General features: G+C 49.8%; 1 long non-coding RNA gene across 1 annotated transcript; it reads left to right on the forward strand.

The window, feature by feature from the left end:
- Window positions 1–1,375: 1,375 nt before the first annotated feature.
- On the forward strand, window positions 1,376–1,860 carry LOC123627222. Its single transcript, XR_006731193.1, has 3 exons — window positions 1,376–1,445; window positions 1,596–1,670; window positions 1,791–1,860. It is a non-coding gene; the product is annotated as an uncharacterized LOC123627222 (long non-coding RNA).
- The last annotated feature ends 9,126 nt before the right edge of the window (window positions 1,861–10,986 follow it).

Below are 10,986 nucleotides of genomic sequence, written 5' to 3' on the forward strand. Positions count from 1 at the left end.
ACTCTTGCTCAGGCTGGTCTCAAACTCCTGACCTCGAGCCATCCACCCACCTCGGCCTCCCAGAGTGCTAGGATTACAGGCATGAGCCACTGCGCCCGGCCTAGGAATGGAATTTCTTAGTTGCACAAGATCTGGTATTGTATCCTAGCATATAAAACGATGCACTTGGGGTTCCCCACGTCTAACCCCGCAGCAGACAACCACCCATGAACTCAGCTCGGGACCCACTGCCTGCTCCTCCCCCTTGGCTCAGGCCCCTGGAGGTCACGTGAGCCACCGCGTAGCCCCCTAACACTGAAAGAAGATTCCACCTGGTCCTCCGTCCTACACGTAATCTACCAGGAGAGTGAACTGGAGACTGACACCTGGGAGGGCACCGAAAATCCCCCAGTGCTTTGGGCGCTTTCCTTGTTCAACACCAGTTGGTGGGTCCTTACGGTTCTCCGGCATCATTCCTCACAAGGTCTCGTTGACAGTCTCATCCTCCTGTGTGTCCCCGGCACTTAACGCTGGGAAAGGCCATGGTAAACCCCCAACTGCGGGGAAGCAGCCTTTTGTCCAGAGCAGTTACCTTTTAGCGCTGGTGTCTGAGCTGCAGGTGGCACGTGGAGGATTTGAGACTGAGGGACAGACAGGAAACCACCCAGAGAAGAGGCTTCTGTTTGGCCCAATCGGGTCCTGCGGGGGCCCCGGCGGGAGGGTGGACTGTCCCCTCTTGGTGCTCACCAGGTCTGCGAATCTCTGTCCACCCTGTGGGGGGCCAGCCGGGCCTTTCCTCTGGCAGAGGCATCTCACAGCGGCAGGGGGACTTGGGGACATGCACACTCAGGGGAGCACAGACAGGGGAACTCTCAGGCCTGTCATCCTTCGCACAGGCACGAGACCACCAGGTGCGGGACTGTGACCCTGTTTGACAGTGCCATGTGCTTAAGGAGGGAGTTCTGTACTTTCACAGCTGCAGCAACGGAGAACTGAACAGTCTCTGCAGCCGGCCAGTCCGCAGACACCGTGGGAGACGAATCCCACCCGGGCTCGTCTGGACCAGCTTGGGACACACAGGAGGACAGAGACAGGTAACGAAGGCAATGGGCCTGGGCAAACCAGGGCCAGGCCACTGGCGGGGGCCAGCGGGGGTGGAAGTTAGTAACAGGCTCACAGTGCAGTGTTGTACATGCAGGGTTAAAGTTGACGCACAACTGCAGTTCTCCAGAATTATGTTTAACTTAATTGCTCAATAACCTGCCGATATTCTATACCTTAGTATGAATTCAATTCTGTTCACCCCACTATAGCGTTGCTTTGCAAAGTCACCAGTTCAAAGAAGTTCGTTCCCGTGTGTCGGGAGTGAGAGCAGCTGAGTCCTAAGAGCGCAGGGTCGGGAACCAGGTGTCCAGGGGACAACTCCTGAGCCTCTTGGGAGAGATGAGCCCAGAGAATGGTTCTAGGTATGAGAGCACTTTATTACAAGGTGACACTTTGGCGCTGTCGTCCCGCGGTATTCTCTGGAAATTTGCTAAACCACGTGGAGTGGGAGGGTGTTCTCTTGCCTAGATTCTGTCAGTCTCAACAGCTGCCTCCCCCCGTGTCACTTTCAGATTTCTTCTGGGCTTTGCACAGAGGGTGGAGGGGAAAGGGCCGGTCCTGACCTGCAAAGAGTGGAGACAGGAGAGGTGAGCCGGGAGGGGTGAGTGGTGACGAGGGAGAAGGGAGCCTGGGAGCGAGAGTGCTGCACTAGCTGGTGACAGGCAGAGGGTGGGAAGTGCGAGACTGCCACCTTTCTCCTTCCACAGAGACCCACGTTCCAGCTTCTGTGTCTACTGTCGTGGGTGCTCCAGCGTGGAGACGGGTCTGAGGCCAAGCATCTCACAGCACCGTTCTTCCTCCCTGGAGGTGGGGTTCATTCCGAGGGCTGTTTTGCATTGATGTCGTGTTGTGGGGGGAGTACAGTCTCCCATCTCTCTCCCTCTCCTCAATCCTCCCTGTTTCCTGAGACATAAAAAAATAGAAATTAGGGCAATTAATAACCATACAGGGGCCTCTGAGTGTTCAAGGGAAGGGAAGTTGCACGTCTCTCGCTTTTAGTCAAAAGCTACAAAGGATTAAATTTAGCAAGGAAGGCAAGTCTGAAGCCAAGACAGGTGACAGCTTGCTCCGAGGTCAGCTGTTGAGCCTAAGAATACTGAGTCATAGAAATGCCCCCTGTATTTCCGGAGACAAGATTTGATTTCAGAAGTCACATAAGGCTTTGCCTTAAAGAAAAAAGAAATGTGTTAGTTCAAAAGCTGCCTCGTCTCAGGAGGGCGTCTCCTTGGTCAGTAAAAGCTGCACTTCAAAGAGACAGATGTAAACTGGGCCTATGGTTCTCACCTGTTTTGAAAGACAAGGCAGGCCTCTTCCTAGAGCCATGGGTTGCCGGAGCTGGCAAGGACCCCCGGAGATGAGAGCTGATCAGAGAGATATGCTAATGCCCACGCCGGGCCCAGAAGGAGCCATGCGGTTAAAGTAATTAACACAAAGCACAGCTCATGTTGACTTCTGAGATCATCTCTGTCTCCAAGAACACAATCACTGGACCCAAGATGTCTCTGGTTTTTGCTAAAGTAATAGCCTTATCAGAAAACTTAGAAGTTTGCCCCAAGAAGATTTTACAACTCATTGTTCCCCTAGTTAGAGTTAGTTGAAGGATCTGTAGTAGCCTTTTAGAAGACTTTGACCCTAAAGCAAACTGCCTGTTAGTGTGTGAATCCCGTTGCCCTGGGCAACAGGAGCCTGTATCTACCCTATATAACACCTGTGTGGATTTTCAGTTTTGGATATATTTTTGGCAGGAGGAAATATCCCCATCCGGATACCCTCCTTTATCTATTTTCATAAACCTTTACTTTATAAACTATATCTTTGGCTCTGTGTATTATTACTATTATTTCTGTTTCCTACTATTTTTTCATCCTTTGCGATGACCCCTGCCTGAGAGACCTGATCGGAAGAAAAAACCTCTTTGCGGGGAGCGCAGCTAACTCCCCGCAAACTGGCGCGGTCAACTTAGAGACCTGATCCGAAGAAAGAGACAAAACCTCTTTGCGGGGAGCGGGAGCGTAGCTAACTCCCCGCAGTCAGCCAAGCTGTGACTGCCAAGGAAAGTTCCTGAGGGAAATGAAAACTGCTGCGCCAGCGATCACACAAGTGATGAGACAGTGAAATAGTCTCGCTGACACGGAGAAAGTGTTAGCGGTGGGGACAGAAGATCCAACCGGCCACAGCGTTCCCTTAGGCCAAAGCCTAATCCAGAGCGAGGCCCTAACTCTCTTCAGTTCTGTGAAGGCTGAGAGAGGAGAGGAAGCTGCAGAAGGGAAGTCAGAAGCCAGCAGAGGTTGGTTCCCGAGGTTGAAGGAGAGAAGCCGTCTCCACAACATTAGTAAAACTCACGGGGAAGCAGCCGGTGCTGGTGCAGAAGCTGCGGCAAGTTGTCCAGACGATCTCGCCAAGGTAACTGCCGGCCACGCTCAACGCAGATTTTTAATGTGAATGAAACAGCCTCCTGTCGGGAGCAGGTGCCATCCAGGACTTTCACAGCTGGACGGGAGCAGTCAATGTCCGGCTTCAAAGCCTCACAGGTCAGGTGACTCTTCTGTCAGGGCCAATGCCGCTGGCGACTTTAAGCTGAAGACGGTGCCATTTGCCACTGTGAAAGCCGCAGGGCCCTAAGACTTAGGCCGACTCGGCTCTGCCTGTGCTCTGTCGGCGAAACAGCAGTGACAGCACATCTGTTTACAGCGTGTTTCAGTGAATATTGTAAGCCCAATGTTGAGATTTACTGCTCAGAAAAAGAGATTCCTTTCAAAATGTCACTGTTCATTGACAATGCAGCCAGTCAGCCGAGAGCCCTCATGGAGATGTACCAGGAAATTGATGTTGTTTTCATGCCAACACAACGTCCGCCCTGCAGCCGGTGGATCAAGGAGTAATTTCGACTTTCAAGTCTTATTATTTAAGAAATATATTCTGTAAGGCCACAGCTGTCATAGGTAGTGATTCCTGTGGTGGATTTGAGCAAAGTTAATTGAAAACCTTCTGGAAAGGATTCACCATTCTAGATGCCATTCATGAGAGAAGATCAAAATACCAACATTAAAAGGAGGTTGGAAAAAGGTGATTCCAACTCTCGTGGATGAGTTTGAGGGATTTAAGACTTCAGAGGAGAAAATAACTGCAGATGTGGCAAAAATAGCAGGAGCACTAGGATTAGCAGTGGAGCCTGAAGATGGGACTGCATTGCTGTGATCTCATGGCCAAACTTGAACGGATGAGGAGCCGCTTCTTACGGGTGAGCAAAGAAAGTGTTTCTTCAGATGGAATCTACTCCTGGTGAAGATGCTGTGAGCACTGTTGAAATGACAACAAAGGATTTAGAATATTACAGAAACTTAGTTGATAAAGCAGCAGGAGAGTTTGAGAGAACTGACTCTAACTTTGAAAGAAGTTCTACTGTTACCCACAGTGTCATATGCTACAGAGAATTTTTTTTTGTGAAAGAAAGAGTTAATGTGGCAAACTTCCTTCCTTTATTGATTAATTGATTGACAGGGTTTTGCCCTGTCACCCAGGCTGGAGAACAGTGGGGTGATCATAGCTCATTGCAGCCTCGAACTCCTGGACTCAAGCGATCCTCCCAAGTAGCTGAGACTACAGGTGTGCCCTGCCATGCACAGACAATTTTTTTTTTTATTTTTGGAAGAGGCAAGATCTCACTGTTTTGCCCAGCTGCTCTCAAGCTCCTGGCCTCAAGTGATCCTCCTGCCTTGGCCTCCCACAGTGCTAGGTAGGACTGCAGGCATGAGCCACCACACCTGGCCTCATTGTTGTCCTGTTTTAAGAAACTACCACAGCCGTCCGCCCTTCAGGAACCACCACACTGATCAGTCAGCAGCCATCACCGTCAAGACAAGACTCCGCACCAGCAAAAAGATTGCAACTCACTGAAGGCTCAGATGATCGCTACCATTTTTTAGCAATTAAGTGGTTTTTAATTAAGGGATTTACATTTTGTTTTTAGACAGTGCTATTGCACACTTAATAGACTGCAGTCTGGTATAGATACAACTTTTACATACACCGGGAATCAAAAAATTGGTGTGACTTGCTTTATTGCGATGTTTGCTTTCTTGGACGGTGTGGACCAAACCCGCACTATCTCTGAGGTGCCTGTGTGGGGATGTGCTGGAAGGTAGGACTGGCTTCCTGTTTAAACGCAGCTTCCAAAGCTTTTATTTTTATCTTCACACCTTGCTTTACATGTGTCAGAGATCAACTGGACCTGCTGGAGTGACAGCAGGTGTGCTGTTGGCCCTGCAGTGAAATGCCTTCCACCTGCTCTCAGGCCCAGAAGATGTGGACTGTCAGGGCCGAGTTCCTGCTGTGAGATGAGCCCTGGGGGGCTTGAGAGACCCAGCCCTGCCCTAGTTGCCACCACCCAGGCTTCTCACCTCCCTGCCAAAGGGAAGGCAGTCGTTGGAAATGAAGGAGCCTTTCCCAGCACTGTCCTCACGTGGCTTTGAGTTACTGTCTAGTTTTCTTTCATTTTAACTTAAGGAACTTCTGTTAGCATTTCCTATAGGGCCAGTAATGAGCTCCTTCAGTTTTTGTTTATCTGGGAATGTCTTAATTTCTTGCATATTTTTGAAAGACAGTTTTTGGAATATAAAACTCTCAGTTGACAAATTATTTTTCTTTCAGTACTTTAAACTACTTTCCCATTGCTTTATTCTTTTTAAAAATCTTCTTACTGCTTTCTGACATCAAATGTTTCTGATGATTAATCTGCTGATAATCGTATGGGGCGTCTCTTGTATGTTATGAGTCCCTTCTCTCTTGCTACTTTCAAGATTCTTTTTTTTTTTTTTTTTGTCTTTTGACAATTTGAGTATAATGTGTATTGGTATGGGTCTCAGACTTTATTCTACTTAGAGGTCAAGTTTCTTAAATTTGTGAATTCATGTGTAGAAGCAAATGTGGGCCATTTTCAACCATTATTTCTTTCAATCATCTGTTTTGCTTTTCTCTCTCCTCCTTCTGGGAATTCCATAACGTGTGTTTTTCTGCTTGATGGTGCCCCACAGGTCTGTTAGGCTCTGCTAACTTTTCTTCCTTCTTTTTTCTTTCTACTCCTCAGATGAGATAATTTCATTTGTTCTTTTTTCAAGTTCACTCATCTTTCTTTTGTCTGCTGAAATCAAATTGCTGTTGAACACCTATAGTGAATTTTTCATTTCAGTTGTTGTACTTTCAGCTCCAGAATTTCTGTTTGGTACTTTCAAAAATTCTGATCTCTTTGTTAATATTGTCATTTTGTTCATATATCATTTTCCTGATCTCCTTTAGTGGTTTTGCTTATGTTTTCCTTTAGTTATTTGAGCACGTTTTAAACTTTTTTGTGTAGTAAGTCTGATGTCTGGGCTTCCTCAGGAATGGTTTCTGTTTAATATTTTTTTACTTGAATGAGCCATGTTTTCCTCTTTGTTTGTACACATTGTGGGGTGTGTGTGTGTGTGTGTGTGTGTGTGTGTGTGTGTGTGTGAGAGAGAGAGAGAGAGAGAGAGAGAGAGAGAGAGAATTGGGCATCTTACTGTTATAATGTGGTAACTCTGACATTCAGAATCTTTACCTTCTCCAGGGGTTGCTGGTTTTTGTAAAAATTGTTGAAGCATGTAGCAGCAGTCCATTTGTTTGAGACTTTTCCAAACTTTTTTTATAAGACTATTCCTTGTCATGTGTAATTGCTGAAGTCTTTGTTCCTTTACTTTGTGTTCAGCTAATGTTTGGACAGAGATTTCCTTGAAGGCCAAGGGGTCTCCTGGTCTTTGCAGACTGTCTTTGTGCACTCCTTCCAAATCAGTGAAGCTTGCTCAGAGCCCAGGGATCAGCATGAGGTGAAAGTCTAGGTCCTCTCAGAACTTTGTGAGCACACATTGTCCCTGAGCATGTAAATTCCCCTGCAGACACAGCTGCTTTTGAATATCCCAATTTCTCAGAGTCTCACTCCAGCTTCCAGTCTGGGCCTCAGGTGGTCTATTGTATGTCTCCACTCATAATCTTTCACCCCAGGCATCGGTGAGTCTGCAGTCATCTTGCAGCTTTCATGAACATTGTCCCCCTGTGTTCCCACCTGTGTGTGTTCTGTGCTATGTGACACAGACTAGTGAGTCAGTCCTTCAGGTATCTCCCAGACAGTATAGAAGAGATGTGCATAACAATTTGCAAGTAATATCTGCTCTGATTCTTTCAGCACCAGGGAAGGAACTGGAAACGAGGCTGGTTGCTGCTGCTTCAAGACTGATACAGCCACCACACTGGGAAGAAGGTGGGACCAGGGTAAGTAAAAACACAACAGAAATTTTCACTTTGAAGATGGCATTTTCTTGATCGGGCATTCACTTGGTTGCTGTAAACCTTTGACTGTTTTCCAGTACTCAGACAAAAGTGGTTCAAAAAATTTCTTTTTATTTTTTAATGTTCTGTGGGAAAAGGAAAGCTTAGAGCTTCCTAGTCTGCCAGTTTTCTGATGTCTGTCCTTCAGCAAACTCTGTAATCCTGTGTTAGCATGTCCCCGTACCTATTTTGGCTGAAAGCCTCCTCAGACCATTGTGGCGTGCGGCAGAGTAAACACAAACCCCCTGGGTGGGCTGCTGTGTGCACGGCAGTGACCCGCGTGGACACGCCAGTGTGGCCGCCACCCAGACGCCATTTTGGTGTTTCTGTGGAGAAGCTGAAGGACGGCAATTGTAAACGGGCCCAGAATCCTTCTGGAGAAAGCCTGCTGTGCAGCCACACTCCTCCTTTCCTTGGAACTTTACCCAAAACCATTTTGAATTTTCCACAGCTAGTTTACCAGTCTGGTGGATTACTGTTTTTTACCCGTTTGTGTGTGTGTGCTTGTGCACACATGTAGGCTGGGGGGAGCGGTGAATAACTCTTCTTCTTTGCCTAAAATGGCAGAGAAATGCCCACCTCGCCCCCACCCCAACCCACCCCTTTCTACCTCCCACACTAAGAATCTCAAGACCTGACCTCATTGTTTCTCCTGAGGAGCTCACGGTTTGGTGGGCTCCTTCCAGAACCCTCACAGCCTCCCGCGGAGCAGGTCTTCCCACCCAGCCCCGCTCTCCTGCCGGCCTTGGCTCCCGTGTTCCCTTCCTGGGATCCGCCGTCCAGTCAGCAGCAGGGCTGCAGAGACGACAGAGCTTGGTGTCTTTCCGGGTCAACGAAGCTTCCACTGTGACCAGGGACAGTGCCCAGGGCCCTCCTTTTCAAACACGAAATGTGGAGAATCCCGACAGAGATGCAGCGAAGGAGGGAAAGTCGGCCGGATGGGCTCCGCCCTTCCAGTCATCTGTCCCTTCGGCGCCTGTACACAACGTGGGACCTGTTGACAATGAGCGTCAGATGTAAGAGCTGACGGAAGAACACCCAGACAGGGAGGGGGTGAAAGGAGGAGACTCTTGACAGGGACCTCCTCTTTCCCCCAGCCTGGCCTTGTGAGACAGGGAGCCCGAGGGCTGTCGGGGTCACATTTAGTGTTGCGGCCTGAAAACCAAAGGAGACACAGAGGTGTGCGAACCATTAGCACCAGGACGAAGACAGCTGAGCCAGGCACAGAGGGCAGCTCTGCGTTGGGGCCACCACCTTCTGGCTGAAGCTGAGGCCCGGCCACCAGGGCGGCTGCTTGCCCGACCCGTCTGCGCCTTCCAGCCCCAGCCCCACAGGGATCCAGGAAGGGAAGGAACCTCCCCAAGGTGTCCAGGACTGGACACTGGACGGTCGGATGGAGGAGGGGAGAAAGGGATGGAGAGAGGAAGGGGAGAGAGAAGGGAGGGAGGGACGGAGGGGCTGGGGCACGGACAGAGGAAGGGAGAAAAAGAGGTTGTCTCAGCCCCGGCAGGAAGGCCACGCTCACCTTAGGATGAGTGGGGCTAGGGGTGGAGGTGACCATCTAGTGTTGGTTGGCCTCAGCAGGTGAGGGGGTGGCAGGGTTCCCTCCTTTTCCTTCTCTCCGTCCCTCCGTTCTGTCCCTCCCTTTGGTGCTTCGGGCTGAGCATAGGAAGAGAGCGGAGCTCTTGGAAACAGGAAAGCTGAAGATAAACCCCAAAGCTTCCTTTGTCTCCCCTTAATCTGCTTTAGGCTCCCGCTGGCTCCTCCTAATCCAGTGAGTCCTTGCATGAAAGGCGCTTGGGGTGTTAAACTGCTATTTACCGGCAAGTGGCAGGTGGCAGGTGGGGCAAAGGGCAAGAGGAGCCCGTCTGTGGGAACAAGAGCTAGGAAGCCTTCCTTCCCCCTGCCCCCTGGCGAGGGCCCCTGACGCCCTGTCGTCAGTGTCTCGGCCGGTGCCTTCCAGACTGCTGCCATAAACCGCTGGGGGACTGGGAAATCAGTTTAGTGGATTTCAGCCAGCATTGCTGAGCTGTGGGGGTTGGTGCCCCATGGGAGGGTAGAATAGAAAGCAACAGGAGGCTTTGCAGGTAGCCAAAGGAAGTATTGCTTCCTGAAACCTGCTTTAGATGAGAGAGAGAGAGAGAGAGAGAGAGAGAGAGAGAGAGAGAGAGAGAGAGAGAGAGAGAACACTTAGCTGCAATAGAAAATGCACTTTTACTGCGGGCCATGAGCAGAGAAGTTTGAAAGCCTCTCTGATGTATCAGATGCTTCCACAAGAAGAGTCCCCATGGTGTCTGGATCATGAGAAATGATAACTCACAGGGGACTTGGGGACAGGAGTTCTTGGCCGTGTGACAGAGAAGGCAGCGGAGAGGTGGGAGGTGGGAGGGCAGCCTGTAGGACTCAGTGTCCCAGCATCTGCTGCTGCTGTGCCTGCAGCCAGGACCCTCCCCCCAGGGACAGGGACAGGGACAGGGACAGGGGGAGGAGCAGATGAGGGAACCGAAGGCCCCTGTGATGAGGTCCGGAGGGAGAAGGGCAACAGAAAGGCGGTGCTGGGGGGAACTTTAGTCCCCGCTAGCGTTGACCCTCAGAAGGGAGTTTCGCAGCAGCTCAGCCCAAATGAGCTTTGTAGAGGATGACCTTTCTATTTCGAGTTTTAAAGATTCCATCTTACTGTTTTGCCTTCCATCTTTTATGTGTACGTTAGGCAAAGAGTAATACAGTGAGCGTTTAGGATTCATATTAACACCTTCATTTGATTGTTAAAGCTTTTTCCCCACATTTTTTTGGGTTCCGCTTAAACAGTACTGAAGAGCAGAAATAATTTGCAGCCCCTACAAGTGTGTTGTGCTATTTCAAGTGTGTTATGCTATTTCATTGAACTAAGTGTGTTGAAAAGTAAAATAATTTGCTTATAGCTAACGGCCAAATTCCGCTTCTGTGAACGGTGCTTGCTTACTCAAATGCTTGGTAAACAAGGCTCAGGCCCTGGGGGGGTGACTACAAACAACTTACTGATAAAGGGGCCGAGGCATGATCAGCACGTAAACAGCCTAACAGCCAGGACAACGTTCCTAATCGCACGTAGACGGCTTGTGCAGGGTGTGTGTGTGTGGGTTTGGGCAATCAATATTGGACAATCTTTTGTAACAAGCTATAGCAAAAGTATAAAAGGGCATATGTCCCATTGAGCGGGGTCCTAGTTCGTAAAGAGACCACTGCGTTGGTGCTCTGGGACTTGGACCCTGGCTCGAGCCAGCCAATAAACTCCTTTGCCTTTTGCAGCCTTGGACTCTGCCATTCTGTTCCTGGGGCAGAACAGGGAACCGGTTCTAACAGTACCACTAGCAAACCCAAGTGGATCAGAAAGTGGGGTGCTTGTGGGAAAAACAAACAGAACGATGAGGCCCAAGCTGAGCTGCGACGGCGCTGCGGGAGGGGGCGGCTCGGTCCCCGCGCTCAGAGCTAAAGGGACCTCCCAGCGCTTCGCGGGCCGGGCGGGCAGCTCCCAGCGTTGCTGCTGCCTCTGGGGTTACGGGTCATTGTCCAAGGTCCACA

Source organism: Lemur catta, chromosome 24 (assembly GCF_020740605.2).
Source record: "Lemur catta isolate mLemCat1 chromosome 24, mLemCat1.pri, whole genome shotgun sequence".
Lineage (NCBI taxonomy): Eukaryota > Metazoa > Chordata > Mammalia > Primates > Lemuridae > Lemur > Lemur catta.